The following is a 23,581-nucleotide window of genomic DNA, read 5'->3' as shown; positions in this document are numbered from 1 at the left end:
AAACCTCAGTGGATTAATTCTCTTTGAGGATGACAAAAAGTGCTCTTGATTTTTACAGCAAATGCATTAAGAGGATGCATTTAGTAAGGTGCGTGATTGGGCTCAAAGCAGATATGAGTCATTTAAGCATGTAAACATCATTCCTTTGATCAAATCATACAGGTCTGCTAGCAAAGCCTTGCTTACGATTTAATTACTAACTATGGGCAGTTATATATAGTTGATGGCTTTTGCAAATCAATCGCTGCTAAAAAAAAAAAAAAAAAAAAACTTTTCAGAGAAGATTTTTTTTTCATCAGTTCCTCTTGATTTGCTCTCCCATGAGTCTGGCCACATTTACTCTGTGCCACTCATTTTGAATACAGTAATTTAAATCTCATTGGTGTACTAGGAATTTTTGATGTGAAAAGAAGACTAAGTTGAATTCCAAAGGTCATCTGAACAGAGGAACCCTGTCATCTTTCTATTCTCTTTGCTTGTTCTCATCCTCACAGACAATTAATGATGCACTTAAAATCCATTTGCATCACTTCATGCCAAAACAATTATAGGTTTCTTCCATTATTACAACTATATTGAGTGCAAATGCAGAGCTGCTGGTGTTTTCAAGTATTTGAATTAAACAGTTTTGATTTAGTTTTACTGATGTGTTAATGAGACGGTAGCATCTGACTCCTCTGTTTTGGTGCCTTTTTGAACCTTTTATCCGTGTGACAGAGAATCAGCAAGCCCTTAGATCTTCACTGGTGAGACAACATAACCCTGCTGGGAGCTCATGATGAGGAGAAACCAATGCTTATTGTCTTCTTCTGTGCTTGCACAGAGGGTCTCTGAGTGCAGATGTGACATAGCCAAAAGACAATGACCTAAAGCACCACATGGGTCAAAAATTCATTTTCTTGCCACAGGAAGCCACTATACAGATACCCAAGGACTTTTCTCGTCTGACCTTAGGGGTGTTAACTTATTTATTCAAAAGGCTCATTGAAAAAAATGTGCAAAATTTAAAAAATGTACCTACTTAAATGTATACAGTCCAGTGCAGTTTTCAGCTGAAATTAACAATAGAAAAAAAAAACACAAATAACTTTTAGTAATTTTCATACAAATTATGTCTCCACGGGAAGATTATCAATTAATAAAGGCTCATTTTTACACAGTTCCTTGCATAATACTATTGACCTCAAAACACTTTTACTATAGTGCATGTATTAATGCATTATTTTTGGCATATGTCAAATCTACAAATATTCATCACCAGCTCTATATGTATAACTTTTCTGTCTAGGTAGACTTGCTAGCTGGCTGGTACAGCATTGCACTTGAAACATGATTCACCATAAGAAAGCTCTAATACTTGTAAAAGCCAGCTGAGATATAAAAAGTGTTTTTTATTTCATATTTCATTCAGTTAAAATAATCATTTAGATTTAGAGAGAGGGGTTTAGTGCAGGTGGTATGTTATTTTCAAACACAATAGAATATTAACCTTTTTGCTAATGTTTTGGATAAAACCAGCGAACACTCTTTTAGCTCAACTCACTTGACATCTCACTCTTAAACGGTCACATGCTATCATTTTTGCATTTAAATACTCACAGTGCAGATTTAGCAATAGATCTCAGCATTTAGATTGTTGATGGTTTGTGAATGAGATACTGGTATTTGCTCTAAAACACCGCTCTTCAGATTTTTATTTAATTTCCAAATAAATCTCTATGTGATCCACATGCTTTTCATTCACATAATATTGGAGCAGTGAACTGATCAGGTGTGTATTGTACACACCCTGACAGTAAAGCTGTCAGAAGCATGTAGTCTATCTGATGACAGATAAATAAATGATTTGCCAAATACAGCGTATGGTTTGCACTGATATCTTTCTGTATCCTTTAAATAGAGGATGGAAGAGGATTTGTAACATAAAAATGAAGGTGCCATTCTGTCAGGTTTCTAAAAGAGCTAAGCTTTTCCAAATCGCACAAAACAGACTCTGATGGACTGTCTGTCTGTACAAATACAGTAGTGTCAATGTGTGCACTAAATGTTTATATATAAAACCTACCTGGTCTCATGGCATAAATGTATACTTAGACCTGAGAGCACTTTCAAAACTGTGATTTCAAAACAATATTAATATGCTGGGAGATTTGAAAACTGATGCTTTTGAATGGTAACATCACACATATCCAGCTTTATATCTATGGGTTTTAATAGACGATAGGTTTGTTTGGTAGCTCGTGGAGTACAGAGATGTACTTGAGAGGCGAGGCGTATGTTTAAATTGCATGTAATAAAGTTCAAATCTGTGTAAAAGGAATTTGAAATAACGCGGTTGCATCATCAAATGCCTTTTTATATCAGTTTTGCATTTGTTAACACTATCTTGTAGGTTTGCACATCCTAATTTTGTTGAATTTGACGTTTTCCTACGTCAACATACTTTGATTACTCTGAAACAACATTTTAATCCCCAAAAAATGGATTGAATGATGAATGATATATATGTACATGCACATTGTAAGCCTGTATATATGTACAAACATTATAAGCCTAAACTTCACAAAAACTATAAACTGGTTCTTCAGATCTGATTGGCTAATCAAAATGTTGCTCCACTCAGCAAAATCAGGTTCTGCAGGTTTAGGGTTGGATTTAATGTAGTGCATATTTCCAACATGATTGAGCATTAGCTTTTAGCAACAGTCTCTGGATATTTAATGTAATAAAAACACAGTAATGCGTACCTATATTAACGCAATACAAAACGTGCCAGGGTTCATGTACTGCACCTGCGTTTTGGCGTGACTTAGTGGACATTTCTCTTTGAAACTTCAGTGAAACATGCAGCAAGGCATGTAAAAATAGTGTTGCAGAAAAAGTGCACAGAGGTACGCATTCTTGTGAGACTAGGTTGTATAAAACATATATATTAAATGTAATAAATAAAGCACTAAAACTGCACTAAATATCGATACATAGGACGTGAAAAAGTACTTGACCTCTGTTAGCATGTCTGTTTCAGTCCTTGCTGTAGTGTAATATAATAAGTATGGAAACTGTTAGCAAGAACTACAGTAAGTGATATTATTGTGCACATACATTATAGACATATATCAAATGCTTTATTCAGACAGTAATTGTTTTATATGTGCACATAATGTAATTTCAACTCTTGCATTCAATAGTCTGTGATTCTATTGCTGTCTGAATCAGAAATGTGAAGAAATTTTCCAGGCGAATGACCTAGAGGTAATTTAATTCTTGTCTGAATTGTCATCTGAGTTTACAAAAGCAGAATTGGCCTGTAAGTCGTGTTGGAAATCTTTTTTGACCACTACTAAGTGCCTAGGGCTGCAATTTGACACTTTTGCAGATGAGAATTTTGTGTTTGGCACAAAGGATGCTTGTTTCAGTGAACTGAGAACTGAAATGAACTTAACCACGTACATGCTGCAAAGTTTTGAAAGAGAATACCAGAATTAAATTCATCTTCTCTTTGAGAGAAGAAAAGGTTGGCATATAGTGTGCATACAAAATGAAAATATAGTAGCAGAGCACTGTAAGGGACAAGAAAAGAAAAGAAAAGAAAAGAAAAGAAAAGAAAAGAAAAGAAAAGCTACAATATATTTACTAAGTGAAAACAATGTGCCTCAATGTGATTTTGTTAGAGCTGCTTTAAAACGGCTTGTAGAGCATAAGATCTACGACACAAGACTAAAAACGATACTCATCCCAATTGATGTGCTTAGCTCCCAATATCATCAATGGCAAGCTCATTATTAAAGCTCTTAATCGACTGCCTCATCTCAACTTTTATCTATACAACTGCCTTGGCAATTCAATTTAATTTGAGTCATCGCAACTGGCCTTTGCCAGGAACTTCTAATGCATTTGATGTTTCATTTCAAAGACAAATTCTGCTGCTGATGTTTTATTTATTTTTGTTTCTTACTGCTTCTCTCCCAGGAAATGCATAAGGCTGATGAGTCAGGATTGATTTCAAAGGTTAGCATGTTCATTTTCAAAGGAGATTATGCAAAACATGTTATAGTTTGTTTCAGCCCTCTAATCTTATCGAATGACGCTTATAGTATGGCATAGTATAAGCAAAGTAGGCAAATGTTTTCTCTAGTAGGCAGTAGAGCACGAGTACTAGTATTTCATTATATGGTGTCTGCAGTGTTACACCAGTTCTTATTGAAGTAGTGGGATACAACTGGAAATAAGATTTGGCTCTGTGAGCAAACTCCTATAGTGTAACAGTACCAGTTTAATGTCTTTCAAATACAATTTCACAGTTGATTTGGAGCAAGACTGCCACTTCAGACAGAGAAGTAAATGGTATAGGTAGGAGCCATTTCACTCAGAGAGATTTCCTCTTTTTAGGATCCTGAGATTTCTCTCACAGCGTCTTCCACAACGGTTGATATTCCAATAAGGTTGCCATCCAGAATGTCTCAAGTCAACTTCACACTGCTTTAAAAGGGGAACTGGAGAGTCAACCAATAGTATTAGAGTGAAATTACAATCCTGCCACCATAATCTCTTTAAGATGAACCCACTCTGGTTCTGTACACAGAGCATCTGAAGGCCACACACTGCACAAAGAGATTAGGCTATAGCTTTACTGAAAATCCGGAAGTCTGAAAATCAAAGATTCGTGGATATTACACAGATATGTGTGGATACATCCACACATTCACAACCATGACACTGTTCAATAACATTCCTTTATTACGAATATAAACTTTTTATTTATTCGTACATTTTATGCCAGCCCAATTGCAAATGACCGGAACGAATGCTGTTAAAACAATCTATGAGTGATGTCTCATATTTTCGACAACAAAAACGTCTAGGGTGCCAAGCATATGCTATAATGGACATATGCAATAACTCTCACAAAATTAATTATTTGTAATATGTAATTAAACATTTCATTCACGTAGGACAATAATATGGCTAATTTAGAGTAGAAAGTTGATCTAGTGTCCCTAGATCATAATTCTGGTCTGAAAATCCTTGAGAGGTTGTGTCATTTAGGTGTGGGCAGGTGTGTACCTTTTAGGCACATCATAAAAAGGCATTTGGTGTTGTTGACAATTTTTGGCATTGTCACAAAATGAAATGACACTCATATGTCATTTGATGTGTTTAGCCCAGCTTTTGCCAAGTCTTTTATCATTATGAGAAGGCACTGTGTTGTTTAATTTGTCTCATTCATTTGATGAATATGTTTACACATCCCTTGAGATCATTGGATTCCATCTATTTTAACAGTTTATTACAATTCATCTAATTTGGGTACGATGGTTACTTAGAGTGCCAGGGAATTCATTTTGATATTATGTGCATTACAGGGAGTAGTTTTCTGCCAGTTCAGAGTATTTTGTGTTTGTCATGGAAGCACAACGGGAAGTTAGCAATTACTGAAAGACCTGAAAGTTCTCTGTCATGACTCAAGACGGTTCATTGGGACCATAGGCTTCACATCTGTCTGTCCCTGCCTTAAGAATTGAGCAGGATAAAAACCTGTTCTGCCAAACTGCCCAAAAAATGTAAAGAGGCTGAGAAGATCCAGGACATATGGCACCACCAGACATGCCACATAACATCCATAAACTGTATCCATGTTTCTCATTAAATTAATTCACATTACTTAAGATTAATATTTAAAAAAAGATGAATTACCTATTGTTGTTATCAGCTCGTTTTAAATGTGAAGCTCAGTTTCCCTTTTGCATTTGTGTTCTCCTGGAAGATATATATTTGAGTGCAACTCTTTTTCTCCCGCTGAACTGAAGACTCAAAAATAATTACCAGAAACCTACTGAGAACATGAAGAATAGGCTATAAGGCAACTGTCTCAGTACTGCACGGACGATGAAGAGCCAACTAATTGCTGAATAATCACAGGAACGGTGGTCCCATGTGGCCATGAAAGCGTAGAGAGACATAGAATTAAACAGGGTCAAGAAACATGCAGAGAGAACTAGAACTATTTAGGTTTTTGGTGACTGCCTTGTTATTCTGCACAAAGGAAAAGTGGGTGAGTGAGGGTGAATGTTAATAGCTAAATGTTAGCAACCTGGCCTCAGAAGAAATGTATCACACAATCATTTGAAGATCAAAAGCTATGTTGTAAAAATAAAGGGGATTAAAAATGTTCCTTCATCAAACAGACCCAATTAAAAAGGCCACAAAAGGACCACAAACACAACATGAATCAAAGCCGTATTTCTCAAATACAGCTGGTAATGATCGGTATACCAATTACAAAAGTATGCATATAATGTATGGTGTGTGATACTCTGAATAGTAAAATCAGAGTAAAATAGTAAAAAAATACTGGAAACAGCTTTTCTGGGAACTTTCACTGTAGTCACATTAAACTTTAAACTGATAAAAATACATTTACATTATATTTATTTGTAGGACAGAAAAAGCTGTAAGACAGTTCTTTAAATAAATGTCCATTAAAATATTTTCCTGTTTTTCTCTCTATTTCTCATCTACTCTCAACTCCTCAGGATGGCACTATTCCCATAGGAGAGTGAGAGCATTATCTGAAGGTTATGAAATCTATCATGAGCTTTTTTTTCCCGGCCAACAGCACCACAAGGGGGATATATTACATGCGGAGGACCTTTTACAGCAGGGTTTCCCAACATTTTTGCTCAACTGAACCCACATGCCTTACTTGGACTGCCTCCTAAGGTTTCAATACATATAGTGTATTTCACAGCCTAGCTTGATCACTTTATTTCATTGCATTGTCATAGATTATTATTTTAAATGAAACAGAATGATTATACAACTTAAATACATTATTTTAAATATATTGGTATTGCACTATATCGTGCAGCCAAAAGAAAGATGTATGACTGTCACGACAACAGCAAAGTTCAAAGTGGCTCTGATGTGGCATTTCCTTTACACAGAGCCAAAGGCGCATCAGAGACACCTCTGACACGGAGAAAGTGGCTTGTCAAATATGAGTTGGCATATTTTAGAGTGCCTTTTGAGCAGCTTTATGTACTGAAGCTGCATAATTTGTAGAGTTTGCAGATTTTAGAGCTGGCACAGAGCTGCTTTGACTCGACAGTGTGCAGATGGCTTATCAGAATCTCACAAACCCCCTGCAGTTCCATCACAAGCCTCTAAGGGTTTGGGAACAACTGGCTGAGAAACCCTGTTTAACAGAATAGCCATCACACAGGCTTCCCATAGCAGTGAACAACTTGAGAATTCATCACAAATGGCTTTCAAAAAACAGTTTAGCTCTGACTAAAGTTTGCTAATTTACCCACTACAGCAGGAGAACGCAAACCGAATGCTGACAAGTTTGAATTGAGTCAGCTGTAGCATATAATGACTGATAAACAAGGCCTAACGCTTTATTTTTTCTTTCTCTCTCTCTTTGTTCTACCTGTCACAGAAAACATGCCGACAACCCAGTTCCACCAAATGATTTCTTTATAGTCTCTTCAAAATAAAAAGAGCAAAAATCCTGTCTTTCACACTTCACCATCATCCTCTTTGTGCGTATGATGGTATGAGGGGATATCCCCTGCCAGGCTTGTCTTCTCTGATCAGAAAGCTTGAAGATGTTCGCCCTTCACTTTGATGGACTCCGACAGAGCAGCTCTGACATCCGCGTGTTGCACACTATGAACAATGATCCGTCTTCAGGCATGGCGGCGATGTGAATAATGGCAACATTTCTGAAGTATTATGAAACTGATGCCTTTCTGGCACGCTTCTGGACTGCTGGAAATACAAAGTGTTCTCATCAGCTCATGCATATGCTAAACGATGCATGCATATAAACTTATTTAGCAGGGGTGTGCAGACAATATGAACTGTGAATGCTCTGCATACCCAAGCTATTTAATAAGAGAATGAATGTGAACTGGCTAATTAATTTTAACATTACTATAAATTCCCTTGTCATTTGTGGAGTAACGTAAAGCTTAAATAATAAAATATTTGGAATATGCATTTAACTTATTTATTTGCCAAGCAACTTTAATTTTCTGAAAACCTGTGCTAGTTGCTGAGTGATTCGGTTAATGGACCCACAACAGCTTTGGTGCCTATGCTCTATTGTTATGAATCATCATTATTGTTCCATGTTCTCGTTGGTTGGTTTGGCTTGTGAGTCATTTTATATACATGAAAAGCTGTCTGTGAATTGCTCACCCCTAGCCAGTCCAAATTAAATGAAAAATCCTAGATTTCCATGTTTGCTCAAGCAAAGATAATTTTGTCTGTCTGAAAACACATCTTCTTAACTTTCTGGCATCGGCAAAGTATGCTGAAGGTACACATTATTGCATATCTCGTGTTTTGTGCAACACTGTTTACGTACCTTGATGCACTTTTTTCCGGAGAGAAATGTCCACTGAGTGATACCAAAACACAGGGTCAGTATGTGAACCCTGGCACATGTTTATTGCATTGATATAGGTATGTAATGCAGTGGTTCAGAATTAAAATATATCCATAGACTGTTGCTTAAAGTTAATGCTCTGTGATGTTGGAAATATGCCTACACCAAATCCAACCCTAAACCTACCCGATAGTGTGAACAAATGCAAAACTGATTTGAACTGTTTTGTCAAGCCGTAGTTACACTGGATTTAAATCAGAGATACTTGCCTCTCAAGTACATCTCTGCACTCCTTGAGCTACTGAACAAACCATCTATTAAAACCCATAGATATTAAGCTGCATATGTTTGATGCTAACATTCAAAAATCTCAAACATTTAAAATATCCCAGCATATTAAATAATATTAAGTAATAACATAATATTCTTCAAGTAATTGTGTGGAAACTGCAGTGACACGTATGAAACACGTATGAAAGCCCGTTTCCACCACTGAATAATTGCGACTTTTTATCTCACAATTCTATTTTCCTCAGAATTGTGAGATATAAAGTCAGAATTGTGAGATATAAAGTCAGAATTGTGAGATATAAAGTCAGAATTATGAGATATAAAGTCAGAAATTGCGAGTTATAAAGTCAAAATTACGAGTTATAAAGTCTCAATTGCAAGTTATAAAGTCAGAATTCTGCCTTTTTTTCTTATTTGTGACACTTTCTTTCTGGCAAAGCACCATAGGAAACCACGAGATGTGACTCTTACAGGACACGGGGAATATATACTTTTTTAACAGAGCTTTGTATGCCATTTTCCTATGGAAGCCCGTTTCAGCCACTGAATAAAAAATAAAAAAAAGGTTATTGTGACTTTTTATCTCACAATTTATAATTGCGAGTTATAAAGTCAGAATTATATCGCAATTGTGTAATGTAAAGTGGAAAATGGCATACATGTGCTTTGCCAGAAAGAAAGTGTCACAAATAACATAAAAAAAGACAGAATTCTGACTTTATATCTCACAATTGCAACTTTATATCTTGCAATTCTGACTGTATAAGTGGCTTGTTGGTATATATGTACTTGTTGGTATGTATTTCGTGTCTTACTAAAGTACAAGGTACGTTTATGCCATGAGACCAGGTAGCATTATTGACAACATGTTAATGCAATCTGTTCAAAGTGAACATTTCTGAGATTTTTTATTATTCCATTTGTTTGTCCCTTTCCTGATATAAGGGGAAACCGTTTACCGAAATTAACAACGAAACTTCCAAAGTTACTTGTCAAAAAATATATATTAGAAAATCTGTATATTAGAAAATCACATAAACGTTTCCTAGAAAAAGTTCCTGAAGAAACAAACTTGTGGAAAGCCTCAGAGAGGCCAACAGTTACTTTCAGGGGGCAATAGAGTTCAGTAGCTGAAAGGGATTATGGAGCATGATTCAACCATATCGAGAGCTCTGCAAAAAAACTTGCCTGTGAGGAAGGCTACTGGTCTGTGAGCATGTTTCTCTGAGAGCATAAGGAAGTGATTTCAGATTAGACCAAGATTGATCTTTTTAGCCAAAGCAATTGGTGTGACACCAACCTAACCCTGCCTAAATCACACAGACAACTGTATTTAGTGAATTTTTGAAATATCCAGGTCCATATTTCAGTTTAAAATAATATTTTGCATAAAGTAAATGTATGACATTAAGACATTATTTTAAGCTTTTGCCATTGATCATCATCAGCACTGTGGTAATTTGTGGTAATATTCATTCTGTTCATTCAAAAATGCTTTTTTAAGATGAATCGCCAATTTCAGGAAAATAATATTTTACTGTACTCTACTACTGTAATCTGATTTTTAGTTTCTTTTATAAATAAACTTTTTTAAACATATAACCCATTTTTCCACATGTCCTAAAGGTATTTTTTAGCCAATCTCGTCCTGGCAAGGCATAAAAGGGGCACTTACCTTTCTGCCTCACTGCACTAGTAGGTTTACAAGCTGAACTCCACCATCCAACCATCCCTTGTGGTGCTGGTGCTGTGCTCTCGTTGCATGTCCTGCAGACAAATTCAGAGTCTTTAAACTGTTACTTGTTTAAGACATAATATTGGGTTATTTATCAAACCGTTTCTTTATTTAGTTATATAAGGGGTGTTATTGGAGCTCTGAGGACTTGAGGAACAAATGGTGTTTTTCTCTCGATTTCTTATTCTAACATCAGTGAAATGCTTAAGACAGACAGATATGAAGTATTTTAGAAAAACTTGAATCGCATTACAACATTCATCGACTAAATGGCACAAGAAAAACATTGGCAAAAGCATTCAAATTTATTTGTTCTGCTCCTCAGTTCTCCTTTTGTCCTGTGGACTACGCTCCTAAAAATAAAGGATTTTATTGGCTTATGTGGTTCCATGTACTGCCTTTAACAACTATTGTATGTAACCTTTCCATTGCTTTTTTTAGATGATTAAAATGTTCTTTACACTAAGACAAAAATTCAGCAGTTAGCTTCTATGGAGAAGCCAAAATGTTTCTTCTGTGGCATCATTGTGAAAATCCCTGTTGGGCTCTTTATTTTTAACAATGTATGCCACTTACAGGTTGCACTACCTAAAATATATATCTATATATATATATAATGTTTTTCCAGTTTGACTTTAGTTAATGAATTCCTATTCCATTGTTCCATGTACTTTGTGTAACAACATAGCATTCATCATTATATCCCTTTTGTCCGCTATTCCACTCAACCGGACCATAAATCTGTCACTTCCTTCCTTTGTTTAAAAAGCAGTTCGAAGAATCGTTTTAACACCCGACTGAAGGCAAGGAGGTGGTTGTGAAGCTCCTTAGTCTACGACAGGTTAAAAACACTGCTGCAGGGTGATGAGCCCTTGCAAACATTCTGTCATAGGAGATTAAATGAAGCCTTATAATCGGAATCTTTAAATTGTGACAAGTCAAGCTTGTCATTCTTATTCAAAGTAAAAGACAATGTGCATCAGTCCAGACAAGTGAAAACATTTAAAGAAGTGACAGCTCTGCTTTCTGAGTTTGCTCCACATTAAACAACAGCGCACTGCTACCACTCATCACTCATCTTCTCACCACAGTCTTCTTCTCATTAATATCATTAGTAATAGTAGTGCTTGCCTAGGCAGGAAACATAGTCTTCAAGTTGACTATCCTAAGTGGGTCAGTGCAATATTTTCCATAAGATCTTTTAATTTATTATTAACAAAAATTAAAAATGCAAATACATACAGTGCACTCTAAGCATCAAATACACTACAAAGAGCTTGTTGTTCATTTCTACAGCATTATGGTATACTGGTATAATGGTATTTTGGCACCATTAAACCTTAGAAACACCAAAAAGTGAAAAGAAAAACATGTAATTTTTATAACTAATATTAGGGTATTATTAATATTTTGTAATGCCATATGGACTACCTAGCTAATGATTTCAAGCCTTTGTCAAAAAAGCACTCAGCAGTATGAATGATTGATTATTGTATATACTTACTGAAAATGTTATCGGCTAACATTCAAAATATACCTCTATCGTGATCCAAAGACCTTTAAAAAAAAGTGTATAATTGACAAGATGCAAAACTACAGTATGTATGAATGAAATAATTCACTCTTACATTTCTAGTGGGCATGTGTTTAAAAATGTGCTTTAAAAGTTTAAAAGTAAATTGCTACCACTTCAACCTGTGAAGGAGCTCTGAGGATGTAAATTTCTAGAGATTCACTCGGGGGTTCAAAGACATCTCCTCTGGCTTTATTATCACTCACACGAAGAGAAAAAAAGATGAGTATTTTAGCTATACTGCATATAGCTGCAATTAGATGTAGTCTTTAGGCCGGTTTCATGATTTAAAATAGCTAATTACAGAAACAGAGCAGCTCATTGTATCTCATGCTTGTTTAAACACATGAATTCTAACCATGCTAATGAAGCCACTGGCTAATTGCTACATCAGCTGGTTTTCCCTGCAGGGCTAATAATTTAGGGGTATCTATTCAAGTGATTCTCAGTAAACTCAGATACTCAGAATTGAAGTTTTAAGGCGCTACTGTAAGATATATGTCTAATTGTGCTATTTTTAATTATATGTAGGGCTATAAACAAGCATAAGTAGCGCAGAAAAGGCATTTGACAACAGCTTAATTTGTCTCTGCACTATTGTGGTGGAGGGAAACTTTAAGAAAGTGACATAGTTATGTCCTCTGGCTCTTGTTATGAAGAACTTGTTATGACCTCTATAGCTCACTGTTAGATATAAGAACAATTGGAAAATGCGTGGGCTGCTGCAGCATTGGATTATTGAGAGCATTCCCGTTTCACTCGATTACCTAGCTCACTGGAATCTCTCTCCACATTCACCAATGAAAGCATGAAAATAATTGTACCCTTTGTGGTGTAGACGGCACAAAACACAAGTGCGGAGTCCGCTAAGAAGCTTGACAATATCTTCTTTGTGCTTTATGTCATGACAGTTAAGATTAGCCGCACTGATCAAACGCAATGCAGAAGCCATGCGGTACAGTCTTGTGCAACTTTTGTCTTACTTTTTCAGCATAACGTTTTGTGCTTTTATATTCACTGTGACTGAATTTAATATTCATTAGGCATACAGATTGAGATTATAAACATTGCAATTAATACACTTCCTGAAAATCAAAGAATATTAATAGCACTACAAGCCTTCAATAAAAAAAATAATGATAAAGGTGGCGTTTAGGAGACCACAACTAATGTAGTCATCATTTTATATCTAATTACAGAATGAGGAGATTTATGAGACGCTTAAAGGAATAGTTCACCTGAAACCCAATCATGTTTGGAGAGATTTAGCATTATCATTTGCTCTACAGTAGATCCTCTGCAGTCAATGGGTGCAGTCGGAATGAGGTTTGGTTTGGCAAAATACCCATAAAGTAATCCATAATTCATAATAACTTTGTAATATTTAGAATAACTTTCTTCAGTGGAAAACATCCAACCCCCTGTCCCCAGATATGTTATTTATATGTTATTTATATAACATATGTTATGTTTTTGCTTGTAAAAACAGTTTCTCTATCTGTGTATATTTCTCCCTGATTCAGACAATATGACTTTTTGACTGGGAGAAAGCTACATTTTGATTTTGATATTTTGAAATGAATTTTGAAATAGCTGTAAGTAAAAGCACAAATTAATGATACATTTATTTCCAAAAATGCAGCTTTTTACTTCACAATATGTCAATTGATGGATTTTGGACATTGTGATGTTTAGCTGTTTAGACTCTCATTCTGACGGCACCCATTCACTGCAGACAATCTATTAGTGAGCAAGTGATGTAATGCTTAATTAAGAAACAATAAAGAAACAATCTACATCCTGGATGGCATGAGGGCGAGTCAATTATTCCATTATTTCCATTCAAACCTTGACAATGAAATACCAATAAAGGTTAATGACTAGTTAATGACAAATTATGTCCATACAGATCTACAAAATACAGACAGCAGTTCAATTCGGTGGTTACAAAAAAGTAACTAAAATAAATTAGCTGAACCGAGGTCTCACCTGAGAACTTACTGACAGGCTTCATGTAGCTCATTTTTAAAATCACCTGTGAGTCCATCAATGGACTAATCGATGAGTTCACCAGTCTGGTGTCTGGTGAGTTAATCAACAATGTCATTGTTCAGAAAATCAATGCGTTCACTAACAAAGGTAATCATGATTAGAGGTGACATTGCACAGTGAAAGAAAGAAAGAAAGAAAGAAAGAAAGAAAGAAAGAAAGAAAGAAAGAAAGAAAGAAAGAAAGAAAGAAAGAAAGACAAAGAAATGCAGTAAACATTTTTTTTCTTGAAGGAAAGAGCCACTTCCACTATGACTACAACACTCTTACTGCAGCCAATTCTGCCTACCTGCATGTTCTGTAATCACATCCTTTATGAAAGCCTTTATGAAACAATTTCACAGTGATTGTCATCCTCAGTCCTTAAATCAAGTTGAAAGGAAAATTAAAGCTTTTTTTATTCCATTTTACTAAATTAACTAGCTGCTAAAAGCGCATTATTCATATTTGAATGAAACAACACATACAAAATCCATTAAAATAAACGAGCAATTACGTAACCAAGTGTGTCAAATGGTGATTATCCGAAATGGCCACGTTCGTTTCATCTTCCCATTCTGCAATTATGTGTCATTCAAGAATTAAAAGCATCGCTAATATGAGTTTAGTGGCATGTTCAAAGTTGTGACAGTTAAAGAAGTTGCTGTTAAAAGTTCAACAAATACTGTATTTAAAAAAAAGAATAGGTCATTAATACACAAAACAATAATACAGCCACTGCACAAAACTCACACTCTAAAATATAATAAAAATATGTAACAGTGACCACGTGACTGCCTACTGACACCCTAGCCTACTGTTTTTGACTACATTTTTGGCAAAGTCAAAAAACTACAACTTGGCTGGGAACTTTCAGCCGTACTAAAGAGGATAAAAAAAGTCCATTTGTAGAGGTCAGAGAAACTGTGTCTCCAAATATGCGTGTTCAGGTATCAGGGGTCACTATAAGATCTGGCAACTCTAGTGTCAGAGGGCTCTGAGATCAATGAATCAAGATACATCCACAGCCAGTTCTTTGTTGGAAATGCTTCACAAGTAGAAACATTTTGCAACTGAAATTGACCCTTTCAGAAAGCATACAAAAACAACATGATTTTATAACCACGGCTTACTGGAAACATTTCTAATCAGAATAGAAAATAAAATAGAGTACCTAATAAAAACCAGTGCTTCAGTGTCTGATATTCTTTACATCGTTATTCTTTAAACAAATAGTTAAGTTTTACTACAACACTTTAGGTTTTAGGAGTTCATTAATTAGCAATTATGGCAACTGAGTAAATTAGGAGAAACAATGTTTACTTGCAGGAGTGGGCACTGATAGAAACTAATCTCAGGATGGAATCTATTACAAGATAATGAATCATAAAACAACCTCAGTTTCATTGCATAACTGATTTTAGGAACAAACTATTAGATACTATCAGATGTTTTGATGCTTGTGGATTTTAAATGCATTTATTTGATCAAAAATACAGTAAATATTTAGAAATAGAAATTTTGAGCTGCAAATCAGCATATTACAATGATTTTTTAAAAACCACATAGCGCTTTCGAGTAACGATGATAAAAATTCAGCATGGCATAAATAAATAACTTTAAATAACAATAACATTTAACAATATATTCCTATAGGCTATTAAATTGCAATAGCATTTTCAAAGTTTACTTTATTATTTATTTGTTTGTTTATTCATTGGTTGATTTATTTTTCTTTTTTTTTTACATGAAAATGTCTTCGTTTAGCTAGCAGTGTATGTGTATATAATTCTATACACTGTAAAGTAATGGTCTAATGATGAACTGAAGAAATATTCACTGCTTCTAATTTGCTAATAAAAGCTGCTTTTCAACTTCAGTAACCAAACACACATTCAGGTTCTTGTCTGGGTGTCAGAAGTCTCCACAAACTAGCTGTTTCCACTTCCTCATTGCTAATAACAGAGAAAAGCACTCAACCGTGACAATAGGTTAATTAAAAGTTGTTTTAATTAACCTTACCCAAGGGTTGAGGTTATAACGCTGCGCAATGACCCATTTGTCTTACATGTATAACATATCAACATTCTATAAATGTCACCACATTGCTTCATTACAGTCAGATTAAAGGAAAGGGAAAGTGGTGCGACAGAGAGAGCGTGAGAGATTCAAAAAACGAGAAACCTGCTCCTTTAGGGTGCAATTATCCTTAAAAAACCTAATAACACCTCTCAAAGGCATATCCTCATGTAGTTATCCATCCATGTGTAAGGCTTTATCACACTGTCACCTAAAAACCGCAGCTATAGCTATTTTGAAGCAATAATATGGAAAAGCATTTGGATTTTTAACTATTATCACACAATGTTACTGTAACGATTTCACAAAATAGAGTACGGCGTGGAGATTAATAAGAGAGAGAAGCTCCAAGTAAATCCGAGAAAAATAGGGCAGCTGCATCAGAGGTTACTATATTAAGACAAGGGTGACCACACAGACACAATGTAACACTGGAAAATATCCCAACGGCACAAAAATATAAAAGGTAAGGACAAGGCAAAAGAACAGCAACACAATCATCCCCCCCCCACCCAATCTCATAACCTTGCAATAACAGGACCATAATAATGCCCAAGTATCATATCAAATAAACAACACTTATGAATTTTCAAGTCGCTTCATTAAGGTGGATAATGCATTCCTTCCCTTCATATGCAATCTCGAAGTAATCAACAAAACATGCTTGCTCTGTACTAATGGGACTAATTAATATACAGCAGAATCAATTACAAGCAGAAAACACGGCAGATATAAACAGGCTAAGTTAAAAGACTCCTGCCTTGAGCCTTGGCAAGGTGAAGGAGCATGCTGTGGACAGATTAAATATTTATTGAGGGATGTCATTAACATTTAGATCAGTTCATTAAACAACAAGATGCAGTAATGATAAAACAATTACGGCTGTTAATAGAACAAGATGTCTGAGGAAAGGGAAATAAATAAAATCATTTGCTGTGATGCTGTTTTAAATTATCAGAACCGCTTCAAAGGTCATTGGCCCCCCGTCCTTTGATAAAACCTGTTTATAATCTGCTACATATGGTAACTGCTGTTATCATTTGCAACAAATGCAAATAAATTGATTTACATACAAATTTGATTGACATCACGGCTCACTATACATTGCATATATTGTTGGCACGTTATTGCTTTAACGTTTGTGACATGAAATTGCATTTAGCGTAATTCATAATTCAATTTGCATAATTGATAAAAAGGTAAATTTAGCATACATAACAAATAAGACCTGAAAACGCAAACCTATACAATGCCACTTCCCTCTAATACAGGTAAGAGGTATCATTCTCCACTGGTTCTCTACATGATTAAAAAAATGATCAAACCTGAACTTTGGGAATGCTAAAAATTTTAAATAAAAGTTTATATATATATATATATATATATATATATATATATATATATATATACCTTATATAAATAATTTTAATTTCATTTATTTATTATTTTGATGGCACTTGTTTGGCATTTTTACGGGATGTTCCAACCATTTTCAACAAAAAATTCAAATGCTTTTTAACATTTTGCTCATTTATTTACATGACATTGGTGTGTCTTTCGAGCCGAAAATGCTACCTTTTAAAAACGGTTTTAAAATACGAGTAACTATTTCTACGCTATATACTATGAAAAACTAAATTTGTGAACAGTTTGGGAACAGATGCATAATATAGCATTTTAAATGGTTTGATTCCTGTAAATGAAAAAGATTCCTGTGACGGTTCTAAGGTTGAACACTGGGGAACTACAGGCCGCGGAAAGCGATCTCGATGTGTGTACCGAGGGGACCCCGGCCTTCTGCTGTGAGTGACGTTGAAATTACTGACGTGAGTGTGAACGTGTAAGCTTTTTAAAGAAGCTAAACTACTTCATCAAAATGTATCGTTAACGTATATTGTCCCTGATAAATGATGTTTTCACAGATTGGCCCACCAACGTATAAACCGCTTGCGTATGAGGGATGTAGATAAAACCGGTGCTCATAATCGAGGTTGAACTTTGCTGTAGTACGCTCGCTCTGTTATACACAAACCTTTCATTTGTCATGCAAGAGAGCCCTCTACAAAATGGTAGAGCTGCTCCGCACAACTCTGATGAATGTATTTACCCTTTCAGTTAAGAATCCCATTTCCACTCCTTTATTATTATATATTATTTACCTCTTTTGTAGTGAGTCTGATTTATCTCCAGGCTGCTTGTATAAAGGTTTACACTGTGCTTGGCCTGGAGATATGAATTCCTCATCTACAAATCACTCATGCAAATATTTCCCTTGTTATATTGTTAGCCAATTGACTTTCTGTCTGCCGGAGCCTTTTAACAGCACCAGAAAACACTGCACACATTAAATTCTAATCATATAGCTTTGTTCATATTCCACACGAAGGAAATAGGAGAGTGCAGGGGGATCTGTCTGATTGCAATAAAATAATTTGTTGACCAGCATCGCCGAAATTCACAGTTAATACCAAAAAGAATGAACTCCCTACTACTACCCTTGAGTCAGCCATGGGGGTTTGACAAACACCATCTGTTGAGTAATAACAACAACATTTTTCTCACAGTTTGAATGCTGGCTGCATAACGCTAATATGAACAGGAACAATGAAATATATAATTAAGGCAGGGACATCAAGTCCTACAACGTGTCCAATTTAGGTGTAAAAAAACACGTTTAAACTCTGTGATAGACGTATAAAACATAAAACAGATTACGGTCATGCAGAAAAGAGACTGATAAAGTAAAATTGTCTGTTAGCTTCAAACTTTCACTGGACAAAATGTCTCTATTGATTGGTCCGCAGAGTCTTTGTGTAGACTCTATTGCTCTTCCTGAATATTACATCCCATCATTTTTTTGTCTTTTTTTTTATTACTAAGAATAAAAGAGTGGGGAAAGACCTAAGCACTGCTTTCATTCTAAGAACTCGAACGCATTCAGACAAGAATTTGTCACAAAGTTTCTCTTTTAATCTTTTGTTTTGCTTCTGTGCATCAAAGCCCAATAACAGTGGAGTTCTCCATTTGATTTTGCAAATCCATCTGATTGAGACGCAGCAGGAAATGTAAAGCTTGTTAGCTATCTCTCAGTCACCCATTAGACAGCTAATGATTTTCCGATTTTTAGAAACCCACAAAAAAATCAAAGGAGAGCAACAGAGCGAGCAACAAAATATGTCAGTATAAGTAACACAACAGTTTGAATCACAAATAATACACCAAAAGAAAGTTATGATGGAAAAATATCTGATGAAAATTACCCTTGCTGAAAAAATTAGGTGCTTTCCATCATTTTACTTCACATATTAAATTCACTATTTATTGTACATTATGCAGATTAGATTAGACTAATTAAATAATTGATTTAGAATGTAAAAAAAAAAAAAAAAAACATTTTAAAGAAAAATAAATAATAGTGATTAAAGTAATAAAAACTACACAGAACTTCACATAAAAAGCTAAACTAAAGAGAAATAAAGAATGACCACTAAATACATTTAAAGTGTGTGAGAGAGAGAGAGAGAGATACAGAGAGAGAGAAGTATGTTTTTCAAATAAATATTTCTTCAAAACTGTCAAATGATAAAGGGCAGCATAAAATGCACCTATATTCAGTATTACGGTTGTTTTAATTACAAGTGGGAAGTCTATCATTATCTTTTCTTCTTTTGTATTCTCTTATCCTGACACTGACGATCAGACAAGCCGGAGCCAAGCAACAGTTGGCAAGTTATATATTTATTTTATTCCATTTCCTGTACGTGTTGAAGGATGCGTAGCGTGTGTTTGACCTGGCTGAGGCATTTTGTCAACCCATTCATCTCTTGGAACGCCAGTTGACTCTCTCTGTGCCCTTGAACGAACCATAAGGTGAGGTCAGCTGAGTCCTGCAGTGCTGTTTTGAGGTGTTTATTATTAGCATTGATAGCATATGTAATTAATTGCTTATGCACGCTGACCTTCTAGGTCTTTAGATGTGTAATAAAAAGGCTGCCTGTAGGGGCCCTCTGATGTGAAAGGTTCAGAGAAGATTAAACAAACTATGATGTTCTGTATGATAGAAAACAAGGTCGACCCTAGAGACCTTGAGACAGAGAAAGACAGAAATATGGAACGGGTGAAAGTGATAGCACAGTGAAGAAAAAGTCGTAGTGTATTTTGTTCCACCAACAGTGTGACCAATGATAATCTCTCCATAACAGATAGCTTGAAATCTTACTGAACGGATGTTTTCGGTTTCCTTAACTGATTATTTTGTATCTCCATGCTAGAAGTAATGCACTAAGATACAAGAATGGTATGCAGGTAACGACAGTTTCTAAATAAACCCATTTAGACTGTACATACTATTGGTTTATATCTAAATATACATACACACACCACCATTCAAACATTCATGGACACTAATGTTATTATTATTACTATTTTTTTATCATTATTATAATTTTTAGTTAATTATTATTATTTGTTGTTGTTGTTGTTAAAATATTATTTTAGCAAGGACATTTAACTGATGAAAAGTCACAAGTGACAAAAAGTAAAAAGTGATTTATAATTTTACAAAATATTTTGATTGTCTTTTGAAACTGTAAAGAATCCTGAAAAATATTTTTACAAAAATAGTGAGCATCAATACAGATTAAACAAATAATAACAGAAATGTTTCTTAAAGCATTGAACCGTCATGTTAGAAGGATCATGTGACAGTGAAGACCAAAATAATGGCTGGCTTCTAAAAAGACAGCTTTGCCATCATAGAAATAAATGACAAATTAAAAATTGCATTGTAATGATGTTATAATTGCATTTAAATTAGGCAATGGGTGTTAATGGGTGCACATAATATATGTCTGTATAAATTATATTTTTATTAGATGCATTATTGATCATTTAATTCTAAGAATAGAAAAATTATAAATAATAATAAAAAAGGTCAACCATACACAATTATGGTTAAAGTTGCATTCACACCAATAATGATAACTAAAAATACTAAAAACAGCAAAAAAAAAGTCATTTTTTAGGTTAATGAATAATTGCTGCAACAATACAGTGGATTTGTAAGGATGCTAATAAAATGATCGTTATAGATATCATTTCCTGGACCTTAAGGGTCAGAGGAGACTGTGGTGGGTTGGATGTAACTTGCATTGTGCTTCTGATATCTGGACAGAGTCATGTTTTAGTATACACAAAAAACCTAAAATGTCCTCCTCATGCAAAAATATGAGTAACTTTTCTTATCTTTTAGAATAACTGAATAAAAATCCACAGAATTATGGTACAATTTGTCTCGTACCTCTTCATGCCAGGCATCCCTGTGAAAACTTTGTCAGCAGAGCGAGCAGCAGTCCTTCCTGGCAGGGGTTCGCACAGCAACAAGGCCGTAAAGCACTGCTCCACTGTCCTCATGTATTCTTCATGAACCATCATCCGCAGTAAATATTTCACAAACCTGCTGACTAGCTGTGACGTTGATGCCCCGTCTGGAGATGCCTGGGTGTCACATTTGGAGAGAGAAATGCGATTACGCTCCACAATGTCAGCTGGTGCCACTTGACGGCAAGAGAGCTGTGAGATTCAGGATGTGTGAGATAAGAAAGTTTGAGAGATGTGTGTGTGTGTGTGTGTGTGTGTGTGTGTGTGTGTGTGTGTGTGAGAGAGCTCCAGCAGAAGCATTGCTGAATGTGTGCAAAATGTTACTGTATCTGGCAGAGGATGTCTGTGTTTCGATTTATTCAATAAGAGCTATGAGCTTTGGTGTGTGGTGGGCAACTAAGAAAACAGATAACAAACAAGCCCGGCTACATACCGATGGAGGACAAACCGATGCAGTATAAAGCCTAGTGAAGATTAAAGACGCCAGAAATGGCCTCACAAATCTTTAATGCCAACATTTAATAATGATGTCAAAACCTTTCCTCTCATTACACTGAACGGTAAAGCAGCTTTTGAAAATTGTACCTTTTTTGGGAAAAGACATGATGACCATAGCTGACCCGGTCGTTATACTTCAGCAGCTGGGACGGTGCATAACACAGGTGATGTACAGCTATAGAGCCCCCGGTGATCTACAGTAAACAAGATAGAAAAATCAAGATGATTAGTACTCACTGAATGTTGGAGCACATTTGCATGGTCAAAACAGCATTTGTCGAAACATATGGCTTGCCATACTTTCTTAACAATGATGAATAATTTCAGACACGGTCCAAAACATCAGCCAGTAAAAAAAAAAAAAAAAAAAAGTTATTACTTTGCAACTTTTCTTGCAAAGATCTGCTTTGTAAGAGAGCTGTCATTTATTTGCCAGTATATATACAGTGTACTTATTTGTTGTGTCTGTATATGCAGTTCTATGTTTAGATATTCAACGTGTTGTTTTCTATAAGCATAAGCCCAATTTTTTGTAATTGTAGCCATACATAGTTTTATACATTATTTCATTTAGCAAGTTAATATATTTGTATATATGAACTGTGATTAATTAGAGCGTTAATAGAAAGTACAAAAGAGAAATTATTTGAAAAAATAAATAAATAACCCCAAACCTTTTAATAGGTACTGTATTACGATTTCAAAATATCAAGCAACAAAAGCTGTTCTCAACAGCAACAAACACAAAATATGAAGGATCATATGACACTAAAGACTTATATCATGACTGCTGAAAATCCAGCTTTGCTATCACAGGAATAAATCACATTTCTATATATATATATATATTAATATATAGACACATACTAAAAAGAACAGGGCCGACCCATGGGTTTTTGGGGCATTAGGTGAGATTATGGAAACTTTGACATTTTTTTAGAAGACATCTCTTGTATGCCCGAGACTGGATTTTGTTTGGTTTAAATGCAGAATACTAAAATAAAATAAAGAAAAAAAACACAATGTAATCGTAATTAAATAAAAACACTTTTGTAGGCAATTAGATTCTGTAAACTTCTTTTAAAAACATTTCAGAGTTTCCATAATCTCGCCTAATGCCCCAAAAATCTCTCATGGGTCAGCCCTGTTCTTTTGGTTATAGAAAAGCTGCCAAGTTTTGCAGAATGTTAATCAGACACACTCAAGAATACAAAGAAATCAATGTGTGTGTGTGCGCGCGCTCTAGCACGAATAACTCCAGCAGTGTTTGTGTCTGTGTGTGTTATTGAACAGAGTTCATCAATTGCTTCAGGTAAATCAAGTTTCCATTTCTTGGCACAAAAGTAAGACCGCTGCCGAGGTCAGGGAAGATTGGACCCTCCTCTCAGCTCACCTCATTCAATCTCCAGGAGTGGCATAGTGGTTCCAGTCAGAGGCCCTGGGCTGCTCTCTTTATGTGTCATCAGGTGTCATCACTGTAAGCATCTCATGCTCTCAGGTCATCCCCGACAATCTGTTAATGTCTCTGCTCTTTCTCGTGTGAGCTGGGGCTTCAGAGTGTCCCATAGTACTGACAGATTTTCTTTCCAGTCTAAAATACTGG

The sequence above is a fragment of the Puntigrus tetrazona genome, chromosome 6 (assembly GCF_018831695.1).
Source record: "Puntigrus tetrazona isolate hp1 chromosome 6, ASM1883169v1, whole genome shotgun sequence".
Lineage (NCBI taxonomy): Eukaryota > Metazoa > Chordata > Actinopteri > Cypriniformes > Cyprinidae > Puntigrus > Puntigrus tetrazona.
The sequence above is the reverse complement of the archived record's forward strand: the minus strand, read 5'-3'. Positions refer to the sequence as shown.